General features: G+C 39.9%; 2 pseudogenes; one reads left to right on the forward strand and one right to left on the reverse strand.

Annotated features, from left to right (window-relative positions):
- Positions 1 to 458: 458 nt before the first annotated feature.
- On the reverse strand, positions 459 to 9,448 carry LOC129357718 (hormonally up-regulated neu tumor-associated kinase homolog A-like; annotated as a pseudogene).
- A 2,404-nt stretch (positions 9,449 to 11,852) lies between these two features.
- Positions 11,853 to 23,462, forward strand: LOC129357719 (SR-related and CTD-associated factor 4-like; annotated as a pseudogene).
- Positions 23,463 to 23,763: the final 301 nt, after the last annotated feature.

Consider the following 23,763-nt stretch of genomic DNA (forward strand, 5'->3'; position numbering starts at 1 on the left):
GTGCGTGTGTGTGTGGGTGTAAGTGTGAGTTTGCGCATTAGTCATCAAGGCCAGTATTACAAGATGTCCCAAGTTCACCGTGTGTCTTGGACACAGAAGATCCATTTCAAGTCTCATCTTGACATTCTCAAGATGAGGTTTGTGTATCGTGTGTAATAACACAGTACTCGAGAGGTAAAATGGTAAGTTTTCACCCTTTTCTTCCATATTTTTTTTTATATTTTAAATAGGCATGGGCCAGTCACTAGATTCAATGACTAACAAGGTTTGAATTTTTGCATCACATTTTTTTTTTTTTTTTGCTCAAAATTAGATGTTGGAGAAAGTGCCAGAGCGACTGAAATTTTCTGGTCTTTCCCTCCTCCTCAACCTGTTGCTGAACAATGATGGTCAGCTGAGTACAAGAAGGCCTCTACAGGTGTCATTACTTGTAATAAGATACAAATTCTAGTTTGGAAGAATTTGCTGTTACAAAAACAAAACACGACACAGAATTACATAAAAAATAAAAAGGGTGTGCTACCTGTTATTAGCTCAACAACTGCTGTTTGACAACTGCAGCTGACAAGCAACAGTCACCCTGTATAATTAACACCTTGACTAGAATGTTGTGTCTCTACTGAAGGTTATTGTACAGTGAGAATCTCATACTGGCCCATGTCTAGTTTTCATATTGAAGAGAAAAGTGGCTCAGTTGGAATAAAAGGCCAGCTCACAGTTCAAAGGCCGCTCTGGAAAACCTCTCCAACTTTTACAAACTGTTGAGAGGGGCCCAAATGTTCCTTTCATTGTTTTTTCAAATCCCTCAGCAGAGGGTTTTCAATGCACCTGAAGCACACATCAAAGTTTTCATCGGATAAGGAGGTGGAGAAACTACTTCCTCAATGAATTGTTCCGGTCGGAATGTAAAAGGCTGCAGTGGGACTTTCTTCTTGGGCCCTTTGGCCACAGAGCTAAGCTTGCTGCGATGTGTTGGACTCTCAGGACCGCTGCTCGCGCTGTTGGATGGAGGGCTGAATGCAGAGTTGGGGTTAATTAGACTAAAGGCAGACTTCAGTGGCATAAATGCTGAGCCTCCTGGCGGACTTCCAACACTGCTAGATGGGCTTCCACTTGTGTCGGAGGAACCACACCCATCGATGACAAATTCTTTTGGGCTGTGGGTTAGAAATCAGGACTGGGGGACTGGGAATGGTGGCCTTTTTTAAGTAAGAGGAGTCGGGCTGGAAAGCAGAGACGTGGCGTGGTGGTGACAGAGTCCCATTGGTCAGCTTGTACCAGGTGTGGAAGGTGTGTCTTCAATTTGTTCTGCCTTCGAAAGGGAACCAAAAGAGTGCATGCCGATTGGTGATGGCGCTGGTGGAGCAAGGATGTTATGCTCTGGACTTGTGTTCACCGGCGGGAGGGTGGCCAAGCGCCTCCTCTGCTGTGGAGTGTTGGGGAAGGAGGATGAATCTCGAGGTACTCCATGGATGATGATGCAACTGTGCCTGGAGGTGCCAGAGGTGACTTACGATGTCCCACAGCCAATGCTCTCAGAAGACCTGAAGAAAGAAAAGGTGTACCTTTAGTTCCCATTGCTGGGACTTTCTTGTATATATTTTTTTCTGTAGTTACTGTAGAGACAGGTGAACAATAAAAATAATAGACCTGGAGCAACACGTAATGTTTGATTTATGACCTGCGTGTCTAGGTAGTATGGCATCTCATTTATGTCACAGCACGTACTGAGCAACATAATTAAACAACCTGACTCAGTTTTAACTTCGTCAGACCTAGTCTATCTTGAGTCCAGGGATCAAGAACACCCCTTTCATACTGTCACATTTCCCAAAGTTAAGCAAGTTGTAAAAAGGAGCTTAATTTTTAGCTTTCCCCAGATGCTCACATGCCTCTTCACTCGTCACACTGTTGTTCCAAATAGAATTCCAGTGCAGCTTTATACAAATTTACATTCCTCAGTGCTACGCTGTCTGTCGTTCATATTATGTCAAACATCAGAACAGTGTTTAGAGTAAAATAAAGTGCTTGTACATTTGCAACACAAATGGCTGTAAGTTTGTCCAAGATGTTACATTCAGGTAGATAGATGGATGGATGAAGGGATGGAGGAAGGGACGAAGGGAGGGTTGCATGGAGTGGTAAGTGTGGTTGTGTGAAACAGGCTGCTGTATATGAAGATGCATGCTCAGTCAACCTACCCTATGTAAAAAATAGAAATAAAATCATGCATTTAATATCTTATTCTTTTTCATGTGAATACAGTTTGTTTGCATTAAATAGTGCAAATCCTTACCTGTTTTGTGTTTTTTTCTTTGTTCTGTCCTTTGCTAACAGCCAGATAGACGGGCGTCTGTTTTGGAGGGATGGTTAGTTTATCGACATGCTTTCTCCACTCTGTTTGATAGTATTTCATTTGTTGCTTCTCTCTAGCTTCTTTTTCTCCTGCTTCTCCTACACACAGAAATTGAAAAAAAAAAAAAAAAAAAGATTCTCAGAACTGGCCATCCAGGTTTTTCAACTGTCTCAGAATAAAAAAAAAAAAAAGAAAACTGCATGGGAGCAGCTGAGTTTAGATTGCTTCTCTGTGTTTCAGGTGTTAGCTACGATACACTCACCCGATACTCTTTGGAGAGCCTTCATTTTCTTGTTGAGAAGAAAGTAGACAGCCAGAGTGTGGCAGGCACGGTTGGTGAGGACAGCGCTCAGCACTTCGCTGTGCTTGTACCCCATCTTCTCCGTCATATGAAGCAGAACTGCTTGATTTATTTCCTCAATGTGGATTCTTGAAACAAAGAGAAGCCAGATTAGTTTTATCCTGTAATACAGTATATTTACTAAGTGTCTGCATAGTTAGTATCTGAATGTGTGAACATTTTAAATGTGCAAAGCATTGCAAGTTTATGAAAACTCCACTCAATTTTTGAATTTAGTTTTATGGACTAATTTGCTTTGTTGGGATTTTTTGTGATTAGCCCAAAAAAGTAGAATATCTGCAAGTTTTTGGTGAAAAAAGATTCTCAAACTAAGCACTGTTTGAAGAGCGCATTCAACAGAGAAACAGCCAAAATACCCATGCTAACTGGTAGAACTGCACATATCCAGTGTTCATGTGGGAGAATGTATAAGCAGAAAATCTATTAATTCTGTATTAATAGATTTTGACTTTCCTTAAATCTAGTCTTAAGGAAAGTGAAATAAGTTCCTGCTTCAGTTTACCACTAGACAGATGACATGTGGAGCAGCATGTTTTGCTGATAGAGTAAGCAAAAGGTGACATTTTGGATGAAATGCAAATCACTTCATAGCAGAAAACAGTGAACACAACGTGCTCCCTGAAAACTTATAGTGACAGGATCATGCTGCAAGGAGGCTTTTCTTTATGAGGACGCGAATGTTTGTCACGGTTTGAAGTTGTGTGGTGCTAAAGTCAGAACACTTTTCCTAAGAAGAATGTAGTGCACACATATTTCTCACAATAACCTTGTATATTTTGGAGTGCTGGTTATTCCCATTTTTGCAGTTCTACAAAAGAACCTGTGCGAGATTGCTAAAGACTGGGGAAGGAAGTTAACCTTTCAGTAAGACCAACCAAAGCTGAACCAAATTTTAACGTTCTTCATGTGTGAGAATGACCTCTACTTAAATCTAAATGAGAATTCCTGGAAAGACTTGAAATTTTGTGTGATGCTTTTCTTTAAGTCTGCCTGAGCTTGAACTATGTCGCACAAAGGACAGGGCAAAAAATGTTAGTCTCTACTTACAGTTCTAGTTGCATGGAAAGTTAGTCCTACAAACTATTAAATCTACAAACCATTTAAAAAACACAAATGTTTATTCACAATATGGGCTGATTTGTGTTGGCTGATCACACATCTCTTCCCTGAAGAAGCACACTACAGTGGTTGTTATGTAACAGAATGTGAAAAGGCTTGCAAGGCACTGCATCTGTGCCTGTGCATACCTGCTGCGATAAGGTGCCCCTGTGTTCCTATTGGCCAGCTGCAACCAGGAATCAGTCATCACTTGATGTATATTTGGACGCCTGTGAGGGTCTGGCTCAAGAAGCTTCTTCAGCAGACAGGTGGCAGCTGAGAGGAGAAAAAAAGAATAAATCATACTGTGCTGTCAACAGTTGCCTGTCCCAATCTGTGAAGATTCCTGAAAGTTAAACATGTCATTACATGTATAACAATCAGTTTGTCCTTACTTGGAAGTCAAAACCAACACCTTTCCAACTTATTTCTCCTTATATTCCAATACAATGTCAGCACCAAATCTCCTCCTTCTTTTCATGGAGCATTTCTCAGATTGAATCACTACAATAAGCAGTAGGGTGGTTGAGTCAATCCTTCATTTGAAAATTAGCAGGAATCACTGCCGTGACAAGTAAAAGGTGAAAAGTGTCATTGCTTCCAGTAGTTTCGTTTTGATACTCGTTTCTCCAGTATTATCTGTACCCCCACCCTCTTCTACCTTTGAGAAATTCTTTAGAAATGCAACCACATAACCTGTTTGTTGCTGCACCAGAAAATTCTTTGGAAATATTTTTTTCTGCTGGTAACTGTGGGAGTGTGCAACTCCATCTAGCCAATGATAATTTTAAGTCATTTTTTTTCTAAATGTAGACAGAGTGCCAATAAAAACAAGTTCAAGAAACCTAATTAACAAAAATAAATGTTTGTTTGACTACCAGGTGCCTACAATTGGAATTTATGACACATTCAGTCTTTAGTAAATGTCAGTTACCAGTAGATAGGGTAGGAGGTAGAGGGTTCATTTCTTTGTCCACCATCTTCTGGTGCAGAGCTCGAAGGCTAAAGGGCTCCACGGTGAAAGGGAGTGACCCGGTCAGCATTGCATACATATTGACTCCACTGTAAAGCAAAATGTGCATATTTAAAACTTCAAGTTGCTGTAAACAACAACAGGTGAATTCATATTCTAAAGAATGAATGTGAACTTACATGGACCAAACATCCACCTTTGGGCCGTATTTCTTTCTGGACAGCAGCTCGGGAGCAGCGTAGGCTGGACTGCCGCACTGGGTACTGAAAGGGTCAGAGTATCCCAATATGCCAGCGCAGTTACTGAGGCCAAAATCTAATAAGGAGAGAGTGGGAAAGTGTGGTAAGTGTCATTCTTAGGATTTTTTGTTGTCTATATATCTCAGCTATGCACAAACAGACAGAGCCAGATTAATGCCGCAGCGAAAGCTTGTAAGCCTTTTAACAGGAGATTTAGCTGTTCTTTTCCTCTTTACCTCGTTAAGACTCTGATTGCACTCAGGGTGAGAAAATTTACAGTGACCATCCAGCCATCATTAATAAATAGTTACATGATTACCATTAATTATTCAGTTGTCCACTATAGAGTACAGACTGTGTTTTTGGAAGAAAGGAAAATTTGATTGTGCCTTACCTATGAGTTTTATGTTGTCCTGTTCATCCAACAGGAGATTTTCTATCTTCAAATCTCTGCAAGACAAAAAGGGAGAGAAGAGATGTCACTGCCTGTTGATTTTTTTTAAGGGATTTTTTTTTTGCCCTTTTTTTGCAGTATATTGACAGGTAAGAAGAGTATGACAGAGGCTGGGACTCGAATCCCTAATACTCACGTCAAGGCCTAAGGCCTCTATACTTGGGTTGTGCACCCGCTAACACAGTCAGTTTTTATGAAAGATGATAGAAGTCATTGCTGTCTTACAAGCCATTAGAAAGATCAACATGATGGAATCTCTTGTGCAACTGGGAATTTATGAATTTGTACATCTTTTAAACATGATATATTAATAATGATGAACACTGTTTGGATTATTGCAAGATGATTGAATATCCTGTGCTTTTAGTTTATTTAAAGAAGTTCTTAAATACAACTCAACAAGTACAATAGACCTGGGTGTTCTTGTGTATTCATGTGCACGATAGACCTAAGCCACATGTTGAAAGCAATCTTTAGCACAAAAAAACAACACAATATTTTCAGATTTGGGAGAGCAGGCAGTTTCCGTGTCCTTTGTCATACCTGTGCACCACGCCAGCCCTGTGAAGATGCTCGACGGCCAGCACCAGCTGCCGGATGTATTTCTGAGTTTCCCGTTCATCAAGGTGCTTCTTCTCATAAATGTGGTTCATGAGGTTCCCTCCAGGACACAGTTCCATCACCAGGTAGTAGCTGTTCTCTGTCTCCAGGATGTCCAACAGCTGTGCAATGTTTGGATGCCGAATCATTTCCTGGATTTGGCCTTCTCTCCGCAGGTTCTTTGTGACGTATGAGTCCTTCTTGGCCTTCCGCTTGTCAATTACCTTAACTGCCACCTGGAAAAAACAAGAGAAGAGGAAAGAGTAAGAGGATGAGGAGAGATTCTCTTGGCAGCTGTGGGTTGACTCTTAAACCCTGTGCCATATGTTGTAGTTAGCAAAAGCACACTCTAATATTAGTGTGACTCTTAGGGTTAAATTTCAAGGAGCGTAACAGGTGATGACGCAACTTGATCTTTATTGCTGGGAACATAACTCGCCGCTGACCTCTCCCAAGCAGCTGTTCTTAGGGTGTGGAGTAATGCAAGGCCCTAAAGAAGGGAGGCATGTGAGTGTGAGAGAGGTAACAGAATTGCAATAAAGTAAAGGGAAAGCAAACGTTATCCTATATGCCGAGAAAGTGCCAAAACCAAATGGGCAGTTAAAGCTACCTCTATTTGCTTTCCTGCTACGTTAAAGTTAATCTCATTTGATAGGTTAGGATGTAAGCAACTCCAGTACTAAAAGGTGTTACTCTTTGCCTTTCATTTCGCCTTTTAAAATGTTTTAATGGAAGACTACTTGAGTTACTGTTAAGAAATCCTTGAAGATGTCCTCATAAATGGCAAACGATGCGTCCTCTGTTCAATGGCAGACTCTTGTGGATAATTGCATTCAATAAAAATATTTCATTCTCTGCCTGTGCTTCTCCTTGTGTCCTGTCTAGACTGAGTTCAAGAACATGGTTACCATACATTACAAATCATCTCAAGGAGAGTCTACAGATGTGGACCAGCATGACAAGTGGAACAAATCACCATATCCATTAGCGACACTGTGCAACAGTGTCCTCTCTTTTCTTTGCCCTTTGGCTTATTTTTACAACCATCCTTCAGCTCATTTTTATGCTCTGATAATTGATTCCCCTCTGAAGAACCTTTTTACAGTTACTAATTAAACCTAGCTTGCAGAAGAAACTTTTTGTTCGTCACGTGACAGTTAAAGATTGCCCATGTTTACTTGCGGGAAATGTATGTGCCAGGTTAGGATTGGGGCTGTGTATTTACAGTAGTGCATATGAAAAGGGTGGGGTGGATATCAAGGGGGAAGGGAGCATGCTGCCAGGGGGCTTTTGGGAGACTCAGTTGTTTAGGCACCCCTCAGACAGGAAGGAGGGGTTTTGCAGGGGGAATGTAGAGGGGAAAGTGGGTTACATATATCAAAAACACACCCATGTGACCTCTCCTACCTCCCTGACCATGATGACCCCATCGTTTTCCTTTCTTCACTTTTACATTCTACATCTATATCATCTTTCAAGTGATGCTAAAAAGGGGAACTGGAGGACCTGCTGCATATCTTTTGGCCCGACATAACCTTGGTTGAACAAACTTGCTGCCCTGCCCTCCCACCCTCCCTAACAGCTCCTATTGGATGTCTTTATTCAATGAAGAGCTGTGCCTGATTGTGAGATTACCACTGTTTGCATCATCCTAAACAAAGAGAGTAGGGGGAAAAGGGGAGAGGAGAGGCGCCTTTTCTCTTCTGAGCAACAGAGCGAGCACCAACGGGTAAACAGGGATCAAGATAATTACATACATTTTCAACAATTTAATATTATCTACGGGTATAGTCGCACAAACAGGTTTTACATGTTGAAACATGGAGAAAGGAGAGGAGGAGCTTGTTTTTCTTAGATGCAAATATTTTTTCTGGCAGTTTTCCAAAAAAAAAAAAAAAAAAATCTGAAGAGATCGAGACAAAGGCAACAACTGGCCAATGGATGCCCATCTCAAACCCCTGCGTTTGCAGAATCCCAATGAGCTCTGCCCCATTTATCAACGAGGTCATTTCATATGCAAGCAGCAGCTTTGCTTCCTCATAGGCCAGACAATTTTGTTCTCAGTCCCTATCACAGCCACACGCGCATGCAGAAGGTGAGATCACCAGCAGCAGCAGACAAAGCAACGCACAAGTTGCCATCCAACGCCTCAGGAAAGCAGGTGCTTTCCATTCCCGTTTGAGCCTTTCTCTCACACAAACACGTAAGGCAAATATTGCCGGTGGAGCTTCGGTACTGTGCATGCACTGCACCTCGACAGCTGGCGATGCAACATGAGCTCATTAACAAAGGGCGCTCATTGCAAGCAGAGCTGACCACTTTCTCTGAGGTACAACTGGTTAACTAAGCTGAGCAGTCGTACCACTGGGTTAACCCCTCTGATTACATAGTCTTCTATAATTTTTAATCTGCTAAATTTATTTCTGTAATATTATTTATTATTTGACCCTTTTAAATGCCCATATACCACCAACATACAACAGCATAAGAAAGCCCCTTTGACTCCCAATTTGCCCAAAATGATATGAGGCAGTGGTATCATATATATATATATATATATATATATATATATATATATATATATATATATATATATATATATATATATATATATATATATATATATATATATTGACAAGCCAAGAGAAGCTGAAAACAAGAAAAATGCTCTTTTAAAGCATTATATCTGACACCCAGATGCATGCAATGCCGTGTTACCCTTGAGGTACACAGTTTAGAAATTGCACATTAATTTGGGAGATGTAATTTTTATCTACAATCATGTCTTACCTTTTCTCCCGTACGACTGTGGAGACCTTCTCTAACTTTTGCGAAAGACCCTTCTCCCAGCTTCCTCCGATCAGGTAGGTCCCGACACGCTTGGTGTGGTAAAAGTTATTGATGACGTCCGGGTCAGGACTGCCGAGCGAGCCCGAAAAGGTACTCTCATCGCTGTCTGAGGTCTCGCCATCATGCGTCTTGTTGTCCGTTCCCTTGTCTTGGTCCAAAACGGGCATCTTTGTTGCCTTGTCTGAGGAGGGAGAAAAACTTCGCACTCTACTCACCCACCTTAAAAGCAGGTAGGCTATCCTATTAAACGCTTAACGTCCGATAAATTAGGAGTGTTGGATCTTGCGCCACCTGTTCACCCAAACGCATCCAGCCAGTGCGCTCAGCAGTTTCCGAGACAAATGAATCCGCTTAGATTATTATGACATGCGGAGCATTTAAAAAGCCAATATCTGTCATGGATAACTGACGCAACGTGTCTTATTATCTACGCGAGAGTGTTGCTTTCAGATCGAGGTTATAGGCTGTGAGCGCATCTCCTCTCACACGAGCGTCTCTTGTAAGGTCTGAGTGCCATGCAGCGTGTTTTTCAGTTTGAAGTGACTTTCCCGGTCCTGTAGATGGGCGTTCCCCTACCAAGTGTACTGGTGAAAAAGAAACACAGTGATGGAAGCGGGGGTACTTTTCTATCCAATCAGCGCAGGGTGGGTGGAGTGTGTGTACGGACAACGGGAACAACAAGTCTACCGGTACCACCGCCCCGCCGCTCCGCTATGTGGACTCACATTGTACATGTGCAGGAACAAAGAATGGATTTGAGTGACTTGTTACAGAATCAACATTTGAGCTCATAGGTTGGCAAAAAAAAAAAAAAAAAAAAAAAAATACTAACATGTATTTGGGTTGGCATTTTGATAATTATAAACATCTCTCTGTGCGTGAACAATAAGCCTTTTTCATATTTATAAAAATATAAGATTTTTTCAAGGTAGTTATAATCAATATTCAGCTTGAATTAAATTTTGCCTATCTATTATATTTTGGGTGTTTGCTTTCAGCAGACAGAGAATCATTTCATCTTGTTTACTTATGAGGTTCACTGGCCTAATTAACATTTTTAATCACCCAAAGAGAACCGGGAGGGGCCACTCATCATAAGCTTCGGCCCAAAAAATATATATAGGCCTACATATATTTTTCATAGTAAATCTAATCAGGCTCAATACTTGAACAGTTGTTTTAATGACATTTTTATTGCACAAATAAATATATTCACTTTATTTTCAAATGTTGTATTTCTTTAGTTTTTTTTGTGTAGCTATGCTTCAATTTCGATCTTAAATTGAATGGCTTTAACGGTGCTCAACCACATGCTGCTTTTTCAAGACTGCTGGACCATGCTTTCTTGATAATTCACTCTAATAAAGATATAAATTGCACAAGTGCGACATCTTTTGGAGACTTTTTGCACTACAATAAAAGGCAGACGTCTTGCTGAAATTGAATCAATATCCGTTTTGTAATTGTCTTGACACAAGGGCCTCAAGCATCTCATCGATTAGACCTGCATTAGCCCTTAAAACAAAACATTTGATCTTTCCACAGGGTCAAATGTGTTAGGATTTTCTGCACGTCTTTTGTGTCTTATGTAGCTTTTTAAACACCTTACTCTAAGTCTGACTATTAAATAGGTAGACCTACTTTCAAAAGCAGATGAAGGCAAATTTTATAGAGGAAACAGTAAAAACATAGATGCTTCCTGAGTTGAGCGTTAGATACTGATATTTGCTGAATAAATCAAAGTTCTTGCTGTAAAGGCCATACATTATCACCATTTAAACTGGATTTCAGGTTGCATGGGTAAAATATTCTTTTGGATTTCAAACATAATTCTGTTTTTGAGTCACAGCTGTGAGGAGCATCCAAAATGAAAGATTTTGTGTTTGCAGGAACAGAGATTGCAGAATCATTTGCATTCAGATCTGTGGGGAACTGTGGCGCTAGTGCTTCTGGAGCCATTTCCCAGTTTGGTTTCACAGCAGATACTGCGCCTTGTAAAATTCATGATACATCTTGAACCTTTCCACATTTTGCATGTTGCAACTGCATACCTCAATGTATTGAATTGGAATTTTATGTGATAAATCCCGACAAAATGATGCAAAATTGTGAAGTGAAACAAATAGTAAACAGAATTCTCAAGTAATTTTTAGAAATAATAAAGGTTGCAAAAAAATTAATTCAGTGCCTTTACTCACTCTAAAATACAATCTAGTGTAATCTGCCATTCCAAAATTGGAGAGACAGTAGTGACTTTTTTTCATCCACTCTCAAATAGAGGTTGGTTCTCTTAAACACTCCACTAAAAGTTATCAAGCAGATTTTCCTACTTGAGTTCTGAATCTATCCCATATTAATGAGTGTTTATCTGACAATTACTGACTGTTTCTTAGATTATTACTTTTCTTGCTTAGCCTGCCAAGTTTAGATGGACAACTATAACCTTTACTTGTGTCATTCTTGGTATACTGCCTTTCTTCTGTTCTATTTTTTTCTTGCTGTTTTTTTCTTTCACTGCACATCTTTTCTTTGAAGAACTACCCATGTAATAAGTTTAATAAGTGTAATAAGTTAGGCTTTTTCAATGCTACATAGTATATAGTAGCATTTTTATTCCTATCAAGGAATTTTTGTTTTTTTGGTTCCTAAAATGTGCAGTTTTCTTGAACCTATTTTCACAAAGAAGGTCTTCAGTTCTCAGCTGGAGACACTATATTGTTTACATTTTTTAAGCAAATGCATACTTTGACCCCTACCATTTTTGACAAATAAAGACTTGCTAAGTTAACTTACAATGAAACTATTAAAATGATTAATCTTCTTTTTTCAGGCAGCACATTAAGTAGAAGCACCCTGCCACCTAGTGGACAAACCCAAGAACAACAGCACTGAATCCCATCATGCTTTGCTGTGCCCGCCGACCCAACGCGAGGCTAACTGGCGTTAGCTACCGGGGAGCGGACATGTTGTTCCGTCCTTTCCTAGAATAAACATCGTTTTGACCAGGATTTCGGGAGTTACGGGAGAAGCCAGGTGCATCTGGCAATCATGGAGGCCGTGAACGCCTTTAACCAGGAGGTAAGCTGCACGTTGGGCTTGCTCAGAATCTGAAGTCACCGTGGCTGGTGGATGTGGTCACAGCAGTGCTGTGATGCTGTAGAGCTAACCGAGCAGGTCGGAGTAGGGGGCCTGCTAGCCGTTGGACTTTCTTGGTGTTATTGTGATTGGGTTAATGTTAATGTTGCGCTTCGTCAACTGGGGTGGTGTTACATTGAATAGTAGGATGGTTTACCCTAGTGTAATAAGAAGCCACTCGGCAATATCGGAAAACAGAGTAAACACTGGTACAAGGATCCTCCGTGTTGCTAATGGGAGTGAATTGGTCCCAAACACTGCTGCTCGTAACAGTACGATTAACAAACACACTCTCCAGTTAACACAGTGATACAAACGGACTGCAGGCCTACAAGGGCTTATTGTTGCTAATTTGGAGTAATAAACATGCAAAATGTTTCTTAAAGAGCAGACACGGTAAGTTTCTATGAGGCCTGTTCATGCTGTTGGAAGCCCAGTCAGAACCTGCAGTCTCTGTCATTACATTTACATTTACGCGGTTTTCAAAGCTGGTGCCCATATGCTTAATCAGTTATTCAGGCTCAAATTGACATCCTGCAAGATATTTAGCGTCGAAATTGCTGCCATTCCTGCGATCTTTACAATCTTTGCAGTATTCGCTGTCTCACTGGAAGCAAAAATACAGCTGCAAGAATACTAGGGCATGGTTAAAAGGGCAAATCATAGACTTTATTTTGTCATGTGATGCTGAAAGTGTGGGTTTGTGTGTCAGATTTTATGCATCTCCTTCTACGTTAGATAAGTAGCTATTTTGCTTTCAGATGATGTCTGAGAATATCGTTTTTTAGAGGCATTCATTATGAAAAATAAATCAATCATGATATTCTTCTAAAATCAGGATTTTAATACAGTTATGCTTTTCTACAGTTACTTTGAGATTCACACTGTATCACAGAAATGAGTAGAAGTACCACTGTTTTGTAGTACAAAACAGTGGTACTTACACTGTTTAATTATGATTATTTAAACCAGAAAAATCTACATAAAATAATAACAAAATCACGGTTGTAGTAATTTTCTATACATAATAACATTTATTTACTCTTCTACTTTGATAGACATTTAGACTGGTTGGCTCTTCCTAAGTTTCAACACAAGTACTTTTTTAAAATGTATTATTATTATTGTTATTATTATTTTTAATCTCTTGACTGTATTTCCAAAAAGACAAGTTAATCTTTCTTGAACACAAGAAAAAAGTATTGGTGCCTTCTTTCAGCCAGCTGACCGTCAGTGCTCAGCAACAAGTGAGTTTATTTGTCTCTCTACAGCTGCGTTAAACTCTAATCAGTAACCAAAACTTTTTAAAAACAGAATTAACCCTGGTTAGCCAGTTCAGTTTACAGTGGCCAGTTTTAGAGTTCCTTTTCTGCTTTGGATTTTATCTCTTCAAAGGTGAATCAAGTTAGTAGAAAAAGATGAATATGGTGAGACAAGACATTATGTATTGGATGTATGTTGCAGACTGCGCATAGGGACAGTTTAAAGATATGTTGAGATTTTAAAATGTTACAGTTTCTAAATCCCCGAACTATTCAGTGGTGACATTCTAGAGGTTCAAAGTCCTTTTAATGAGTTGCTGCAGAAAAGGTTTGTGTCATCTCAGTTTTCTAGGCTACCTGAAGTGCAGAATAATGCAGCACTGCCCCTCCCCCACATATTGCACATAGCAGGCCTAAGGAAAACTTCTACATATTTCCTTTACTTACAAAACAGAGAAATTTAAGTGTTTGAAAACTGGTTGTGAGAAACATGGACGGTTTTGGTGTGAAATCTAAAGTAACACCACTGATGGTTCCCAGTAAGCTGTTGCTGTTTTATTATTATTATTATTGAGGATATATGATTGGTCCTAGATATTTTATTTCATTGATATTGAATAGCGAGAAACTCGTTCAGGCTTTTGGCTAACTGTGTTATTACCGTGTCAGTACAAATCTCAACCACTAAACTGATCAGATGGTTTCAGCCCCAGGTAGCTCAGAATTGTTATGTCTTTTATTTGAGAGCCATGTTTAAGAATACATTAAATTCAGAATATTTTTCTGTTTCATTTTGAAAATTTCAAGCAGTGCGTAATAAAACGTAAACATATTAGTCTCCGTTTACCAACAAAAACTGACAAAAATCGCCACACGAGATATAAAAAAATGTGCGTACTAATCAATAATGACAACAGATAAAGAGATTTTTGAGGAAACAAATTTCTATTTTAGAAATTTAATTACATTTAGGTTCACCACATTTCCCTGTAAAGTAATACATGCAATACATCCTTATTTTAGTGCGTCATGTAAAAAACGGATGTACTTCAATAAAACAAGCATGTGACCTGAAATTATTTTATTTTTGCTCCATTTTGTATTATCCATTCTACTGTTTTATGGTTTCCCATGTCATCTTTTCATTACCTTTTCCACTCTGCAGTTATTCTCCTTGATGGACTCCAAGCCTCCTATATCTCGAGCAAAGATGATCTCCATTACCAAATCAGCCATAAAAGCTATGAAAGTAAGTAATAGTTCTTAATGTGCTGTATTTTTTCGTGGTCATGTTTCTGATTTTAAAAATAGGTTTGCATTTCCTTTTTGGCTGCATAAAGCTGAAAACACTCATTTGTTCCCTTTTTTTCAGCTCTACAAACATGTGGTCCAGATTGTGGAAAAGTTTATCAAAAAGGTGAGCCTGGTTTTGTTTCAAACTGATTTGAAAAGCATTTCTTTTTCTCAACAATCATCAGTAATTTAAAGGTATTTGTCTCCTTGATCTTGATTCCTTCAGTGTAAGCCAGAGTATAAAGTTGCTGGCTTGTATGTGGTTGATTCCATTGTGAGGCAGTCCAGGCACCAGTTTGGACCAGACAAAGACGTGTTTGGTCCAAGGTTCACCAAAAATATCACAGGAACCTTCGAGAACCTTTGTCTCTGTCCCATAGAGGACCGGGTAAGAATGGAAAAAATCTTCTGAAAGGCTGGAAAATTTCTGATATGATACTTCATTTCTTTTCTTTTTTTTGTTTGTAGAGTAAGATTGTGCGGGTTTTGAACCTGTGGCAGAAGAACGGAGTGTTTAAGATCGAGGTTATTCAGCCACTCTTGGATATGGCTGCAGGTTCTGGCAGTGGTGCTGCTTCCATCACACACACAGAAGAGCCGGGTGAGTTATAATTTGAGTCCTTTTTAAATCCCACATTATAGAAACAGTTTTATCTATAAAGTATTTTTCTGAATGAGCATTCTCACCTTTAAAAACATGTTTGTGCCATTGTCTCATCATTTAGGTTCACCGCCGTCTCCAGCCAAAGAGCCTGTGACCGGAGTATTAGCCAACTCCACCCCAACAGCCGCTCCTCCACTACACAACTCTGACGCCTTTGCTGCTGTAGCACAGCTCTTCCAGTCTTCGCAGGGTCAGCAGGTGTGTTTACACCTATGGAAACCTGACATCGCTTCATTCATTTGCTTTCTGTTTTCATCATGGAAACTTCTGAATCTACTTTATTTCTTAGCTCCAGCAGATGCTCCAGAACTTTCAGCAGCAGGCGGTTAAGCCTGAAACCAACACTCAGCCTCTTCTGCCGACCGCTCAAATGCCGGTTCAAAGCGTGCCTACTGGCCTGGCTGCGGTTGCTGCTCAGCCTCACCTCTCTCGCCTCAACCTCCTCCCGTCAACTCCACCCAACCGGTCCAGCAAAAGACAACTTTTGACATGGTGACGGATATTTGCATTCCTTTCTTCAAGTTTTCTCACCTGTACTGCCTTGCAAAGTATTTGTACGCCTTGAACTTTTTCAGTTTTCCGCTAACTTGAATGTAATTTGCTGGGGCTTTTATGTTATTGATAGTCACAAATTAGTGGAGGATGCATGGCTTTAAATTTTTTCACAAATGAACAAACCAACAACATTCTGAATGCACACTTTTCATATTTTCTTTTTTCTAATCTTTTGAAAGCCATGCTTACAAAAAGTTCAGTGTTTGGAAATTTGTAATTTTTTTGTAAAACCAAACAAAAAAGAATCGAATTTAGAATTTACAGTTTCATCTGCCTTCCCTTCAGAAGTTGCTTGACCGTTTTGATTATGATGATGAACCAGAAGTTGGAGATGAAACTAAAAAGGATGAAGCCTCCTCACAGCCCCCTTTGTGAGTCCCCACCCTCATTCTGAGTAGAATAGCCTCCACAAATAACATCAAGGAGGAGTAATAATGACACATTTTTCTTATCACAGTATGCAACAACCTCCAGCCTTTCCTCAGCACATGGAGCACTTTAATACACAGATGATGAATATCTCAAGACATCACACAGCAGGTAGTAACATTGAACTTTCATTGTTCATTTTTATTTTAGTTTTACACCAGATGTTTTAGAGTGTGAACATCAGTTAAGGGAGATGGAAAAGAATTGTATTCTTTATCAAACAAGTGGCTTAAATGTTTTGATGTACTAAAAGAAATTACTGTACAATAGGTCTGACTGATTTTAACTTTTGTTTAAGTTAAAGACTCAAAAAGTATCTTGAGAATTTATTTAAATAGTCAAGTTTTGTCAGTCAGGAATATTTTATATATTTGTTTAATATGACATGATGTTACAACTCATAAATTTAACAGAAACCTTTAAGAAGACAAAACTGAATAAAATCTGAACAAATCTAATTTGTCTTCTGATATAAGACGCAATGATTGGTACTGGATATTAATTACAGATTTCTTCTATAGGTTTCCGTGCCTCCGAACGGCCAGCTACAGGCTGGTGTCGTTCTGCCAGGACAAGGCTACCCTGTTACCATGCCACCGATGGGGCACTCTCTTCCAGGGCACCGCATTCCAGGTTCAACTGGGCTTCCAGGCTTCCCAGGGATATACCCTCCTCAAAACGCTGCCCAGCAACAACAGGTAGGTTTCCAGCCATCAGAGGTTAGTTATAGCATGAGCAGAGGTAGAGCCATCCAGTTGCAGTGAAACGCTTTTTCCTTTGATTTAAATAAATCATTACAGAGATTAGAAACAGTCTTCAGAATCTTATTTTAGCAATTAACATGTAACGGCTGTGTACTCTCTGTGTGTACTCTCTCTGTAGATTAGATTCAAAGGTTTACAAATGGCTGCCAAAATTTCCTATTTTTAAGTGTGAACTTTAAAAGCCAGAAAATCAAAGTTACAGCCTTTTTGGTACCTGCTCTCTTACAGCCTGAAGTGATGTTCTTCAAAATCATTGTTTTCTTTTTAAATAGATTTGAACAACTTTTAGTTTTAGTTTAGTTTCAGATTTATCTTATTTCTTGACTTCTAAGATAAATTAATAAAAACCTTAAATATTGATCAAGAATATAACTGGTTTGGTTATATTTGCAATAAGTCACCTTCTGATTCATCAGTTTTTTTCATCTTTTCATCAGGACTCCTCAGTGGATATGGACCATTCATCAATGAGAGATGGCCGGCATGGGTCGGCGGTCCCACTCAGGCTCAAGGTAAAGTATAAAATGGATGCTAAGAAGTTTATGACAATCTGCCAAAGAGAAGTTTCCTGATAATAAAGCTTCTTTTGCCTACACAGATCTCCAAAGAGGAGAAGATCTAGATCCAGTTCCCGCTCCCGATGGTCCAGGCACAGGCGATCCCGCTCCAGAGATCGCCGCCACCACTCACCTCGCTCTCGCTCACAGGAGCGCCGGGAGAGAGAGAGAGAAAGAGAGCGGCGGCAGAAAGGCCTTCCACCGCCCAAGAGCGAGACTCTGAGCAGTGAGTCGTCACCTAGGTTACCTAGGAAATTATTTATCACAGGAATGATTGAAATTTGTACTTATTTCATTTTTCCCTCCTACGATGAAAATAATTGTTTAAATCTTTTAACTTTTGAAATATTGCGAAATTTGTTCCTTGTTGATGAATTTTTCCTCTTTAGTTTGTAGTACTACACTGTGGGTGGGTCAGCTGGACAAGAGAACTCAACAGCAAGACGTCGCTCGTTGCTTGAAGAGTTTGGACAGATTGAATCTATAAATGTAAGTCGATTTGTTTGAATCAGATATATTTAATCTTAAAACAGTAATTTCTGCGTTTTATAATTCCAATGTTTTTAACTTAGTTTCTTAGATGTTGATTATGACATGCTTGTGACTGTAGTGCTTAGAGTTGATGTTTGCATTATTAGGTACCTTACCTCTCTATGCTGTTATCTTTAAGAAATATTGTTCCTTAGTCGTTGTTAAACAGTCCTTGCTCAGTTAATTGGTTTGTCAGACAGGAAAACTTGTTTCTCATATAATTATTTACCATTTTTTGTTTTTCTCTGTTGTTTTTCAGATGATTCCTCCAAGAGGCTGTGCTTACATTGTCATGATACAGGCAAGACGCTTACAGAGCACTGCAGAAACTCAGCAGAGGATCGTAAAAGTTAACCAGAAAGCAATTAAGGTGGGTTATTTATTTTGTCTGTGGATATGCCACTGAGAAAAAATTCTGGAAACAAATCTGAATTTAAATCGAATTATTTCCTACCAGATTGCTTGGGCTCTGAACAAGGGTATAAAGCCTGATTTTAAACAGTACTGGGATGTGGAGCTGGGTGTCACCTACGTACCCTGGTCTAAAGTCAGAGAGGACCAGTTGGAGGAGCTGAAGGAGGGAGGAATGCTGGATATGGATACCTTATCACCAGGTTAAAAAAAAAAAACTAATGCAGGAGAAATGTTTATGTTTGAAATGACTGAACGCATTTTCTCCTCAATATATATATTTTGAAACTACACAGTTAATTTTATTAAAAAAAACTAAATTCACCATTACCATCTACTAAATTTTTTCAGCTTTATTACTTAGTTTATTTATTGCTATCATGACTGACTTTGCAGAGTGGAGCAGCATGAGAAAGACCTTCGACCACCTTGAGGAACCCACACACAATGGCCGTTCTGAGCAACAGCAGCCTGAGGAGATACAAGTGTTACCGATGACTGTTGCAGCTTCTCATCCTGTACAAGTAAAGAACACATAGAATATTTATGGTTTCAAGCCTAAATAGGAGCAAGCAGGCAGTTTGCAAGCAAGGCATGGCTGTTTGCCTGCTCACAGCAGGAAACCCTATTGTTTTTACTGTTTTTCCATTCTTCTTATTATGTTTTTCCACTGAAAGTCATACTGGACCCTACTCCCTGAAACTTACTTCAACTTTTATTTGGTATCCTGGTTCAGTATCCACAACGGTTCTCAAATACAAATATTCAGCCACATTCACCTGTAGATGGCACTGTGGTAGTAAATCCATCTTTCAGTTTGTAAACTCCAAAACCAGAAGTCTCGTTAACAAAATTGATGTGGGCAAAGTTTCTTAGAAAGATTCTCCAACATGTTCTACTGTGCAAAAATTGTGGCTCTGGAATATTTTTCACAAGGGAAGCAAGAAAATTCAACTCTAAGCCAATTGAAACTTATTACAATATATACTAAGGAATAAACAAAAAGAAAGTTATTGTGGCAATTTTTTATTTTGCCCAATTATGATAGCTGATTAAACATCACTATACACGTCACTACAAAATTACATTGTTCATAATTTTGAAATCATAAAAAAAAAAATCCACAATTTCCTTCAGGTACAAACACAATATTGACAATGGCTAGCTAGTTTTTTTCCCCAACTTGTTTTATGGTTGGTTGCAATGAGGGGTTGGGGGGACTCATTTAAAAAATCTTGAGAAATGTTTCATTTGAGCAATGTTGTTTTTTGAGTTCTCCACGACGCATCACACAACGTTTTTCATTTGACAGCGTCCACGATGTGGAATGCTATTCCATTCTTCTTATGTTTCTCTGCTGAAACTTGTACTGCAGCCTACCCTCCAAAACTTTTTACGACTTTTATTTAGTATCCGTGTTCATAATCCACACCGCCACTTGGATATAAATATTGAGCCACATTCACCTGTAGGTGGTGCTATGGTAAGAAATATGTGTTTCAGATTATAACTCCAAATCTAGAAGGCACATTATTTTCAGGACTGTCCTGCATTTGAAACATTTCGGGACAGAAAACCGTGCTGAAAAATTGCCATCTTGGTCGACACGTGCAGATCAGTAGCTATGCCCAGGCAGATGGGAAGTGCATTGGGTGTTGGAACCTCGGGTTATATTATAACTGGTTACAGTTATAGTTGAAATTATTATTTTTTTATATTTTAAATGTTTTTATAATTATGGTTTAATGGTAGTAAGAGACTCATATGTCAGTCAGTTACTATAGTCCTTCACAAAATGGGTTTTATTTTGCTTATTGTTACCTAAAGTGTACATGACATTGGGCGAATTATCTGCTTATTCATTTTCACAGGTCCCTTCATTGCAGCAGCCAATGATTGCTATGGGTTCCCTTCAACCTCCGGTCTTTCCTGGTCCCATTGGGATGCCTCCACCTGGCTTTGCTCCAGGCATTCCCCTTCCTCCTTTCATTAGACCTGGCTTAACCCGTTGCAAATGCCCCCAGGTAGCTTTTACTCTTTACAATTGTTTTAAGAACTAGGATGCATGTCTTACACTCTTGTCAGAGTGAATCTTAATGGGTTTCACTACTATATCCCCAGGTTTTCCTGCCTCGGGACCTATGGCCCTCGGGTCCACTACTTCCTTCCAAAGGTGGAGTTGATGACCCCCCTCAAGACCCAGCAGGTCAGGGCGCCAAGAAAAATGATGAAGGTCCTGGAGGGTCCAAATTTATTTAACCACCAAATGGGACACATGGGTTAGTAATTTTGTTTCCCTTCGGTTTACTAAAGAAACAAAATAATGGGGTTTGAACTATTTAATAACTTAAACTTAGCAATCTTTAACTGCTTGTGGTTTTCTAACAGGACCTCCTGGAGGTTTTCCAGGTGGACCTAATTCTACTGTTGGTCACCGTTGGTCTTGTCGGACATCCCGGCGGGTCCTCCGGTCGGACATCCTGGCGGTCCTCCGGTCGGACATCCCGGCGGTCCTCCGGTCGGACATCCCGGAGGTCCCCCTGCCGGACATCCCGGCGGTCCCCCGGCCGGACATCCCGGCGGTCCCCCATTTGGACCTCCAGGTCCAGGTGGACACCCTGGAAACATCCAGTCCCCTCTTGGGGGTCTACTAGGTGCCCGACCTGGTATGATGCCACTCCAGCGCCCTCAGGGTCCACCACCATCACACATGCAACGTTTCCCTCCACCACAAGGGCAAAGACCACCTCACCCCAACGTGCCGCCTGGCCCGCCACAGTTGATACCCAGGGGTCCACATCCTCAAATGATGCGCCACGAGCCCCACAACCTAAAGGAGGATTTGGGATGCCCCCTCCACATAACATGAGAGGTCCCTTCCCTCGAGGACATGGCCCGCCCTCAAGGTCCTGCCCTGTTTACAAGACCGGGTGGTCCTAAGCTTCGAAGAGCAGGAGGAAATGGATGACAGACCGCTCAGGAGTGACAGGCCAGGATTCAGGGATCGAGAACAGGAGAGGGACAGAGACTGGGATCGAGACAGAGACAGAGAGAGGGACAGAGGGTTTGGAGGGGGAAGGCGTTTTGGTGATGGAGGTAGAGGAGGGGGTAATGACAAAATGGATGGGGGACAGGCTCGGAGGTTGGCAGGAAGATGTAGGGAATTCTCGTGGGGGCGGATGGGAGAGAGACAGAGACCGAGATCGGGACAGAGATAGAAGGGACTGGAGAGAGAGGCGAGGCAGCCTTGATAGAGACAGAGATCGAGGCCGGAATGACGATGGGGAGGACCGAGGCAAAGCGGAGAGCGGAGAAAGAAGTAGAGGAGAAGGAGGCAGCCGGGACAAAACCAGAGCGGCTGAAGTTAAAGCAGACAAACCGAGACGGTCAGAACGACGAGAGAGGACGTCGCGGTGGGATAAAGACGATCTGGCTGAACTGGAAAACATGGACAAATTCCGAAGCGCTAACAGCACGGAACAACCTGGTGGGACTCCTCTGTTTACGGTGGAACTAGGAAAGAGCCAAATGGGGAAGCCACTAAAAAGAAGGAAGAGTCAGAACATTTACTTGCTGGGCCGATTCCAGCTGTGAAAATGTCCAATCCTCAGAGTCTAAAGAGCCGGCTCAAAATGAGTCCACAGCAACAAAAGAAGAAAAGGATGCAGCAGCATCATAGACCTTCAACCTGTGATTGCTGTGAATGAGAGAAACTCCGAAAAAAGTTTTGTTCACTGTAATAGTCTCAGTTCTAACTAGTGACTGTTCGTCAGATGATCATTGACAGTTCCTGGGCGGTAGCACATCTCCCACCACGTTGTCAAGCAAATGAAACCAGATCTGTTGAAACATCACGTTATGCGTATAATGTGGCCTGGCATTTTGGTTTCATTTTGATCAATAGTTAGATACTTGTTTTTTTATTATCGTAGTTTGTATACAGATGGGGGAAATTATTGTTGTCCCAATTTTATTCATACTTTCATGTCATCACCTGGAGGAAGGAGCTTCTCAACAACAAATTAGTTATGTTATGGAGTCACTTTTAAAATCTGCAACACTGAAAAACTATTGAAATGTACTGTAATGGTGGTGTCAATCTATTCTCCTTATCGCTGCTTATAACATTATCACCACCAAAAGACAGAATCTAATGATTTTAAGAATTAACTAGCTCAAAGGATTTTATTTCTAAGGAAACAACATTTGACGATATTACCACAAGAGTGTTTACTTTTAAGGCAAAAACAAGAAAAAATATGACTAATCAAAGAAATAGACATGTAGTATTCAAAACTTTTTCACATATTCAAGAATATAATTTAATGCTACATAAATGAACAATGGCCATTATTCAGCTAGGATATTTCCATCAAAAATAGTTTCCAGAGCTGCAACTATGAACAACAGCTATTGAAGGACATCAAAAAAAGAAAAGTTTGATTTGTCAAAAAGACAAAATTTTGATACAAATATTAAATGTTTGCAAGTTAAATTTCATAAAAATACATAAAGATGCCTAATTCTATCCCCTCCCTAATTTCTCAAATTTTTAGCTGTATTTTAATTTTTATAATTGTTAAAACAATTGGCTAAAAACAGGTTTGGTTTAAATCTGTGAAAAAAAAGAGGAAATTTGGATTTGTGAGAAATTTAAAAGAAATGTGTTTTCTATCATGTTAAAAGAAGACTAAAGAAAATTGTTGAATTACCTCACCTTTCTCTTGCCTGCTTTACTTTTATTTCTTTTTTATAAGCTCTATGATTTTCACTGTTGAGCAAGTGGTGATTGTCAGATTTGTCCTCTTTCAGCAGTTTGTCAAATTAAAAACTATATTATTCAAAAAACTGAACCCAGTTTCCCAATTGAAAACACATCATATAACATCACAGATTTCTTTTATTTTGAAGCCCAGAATCAGCAATCTGATCATTTTACACTGTTGTGTAAAGCAAATGCTGAAAAATGAAGGCCGCTGCTGTAAATATGCTTTTGTCACTGATGACTTTAAGGTTTAATGGTAATAGTTGTTAATATTCTGTGATTTGTATCTGAAACACATTGACACAAAAAGAACGACAGATACAGGTTGCTTTAATGTTTTTAACTCCTAGTGGTTTGGAAAATGACAGATGTTCTATGGTTTCTTTTCAATATGAAAGACATGGACATGAAATCGTCAAACATTTCAGCCATAGGAACTTGTTTTTAATAAACTATTTTTGTACCA

Source organism: Poeciliopsis prolifica, unplaced genomic scaffold (assembly GCF_027474105.1).
Source record: "Poeciliopsis prolifica strain line A6 unplaced genomic scaffold, Auburn_PproV2 SCAFFOLD286, whole genome shotgun sequence".
Lineage (NCBI taxonomy): Eukaryota > Metazoa > Chordata > Actinopteri > Cyprinodontiformes > Poeciliidae > Poeciliopsis > Poeciliopsis prolifica.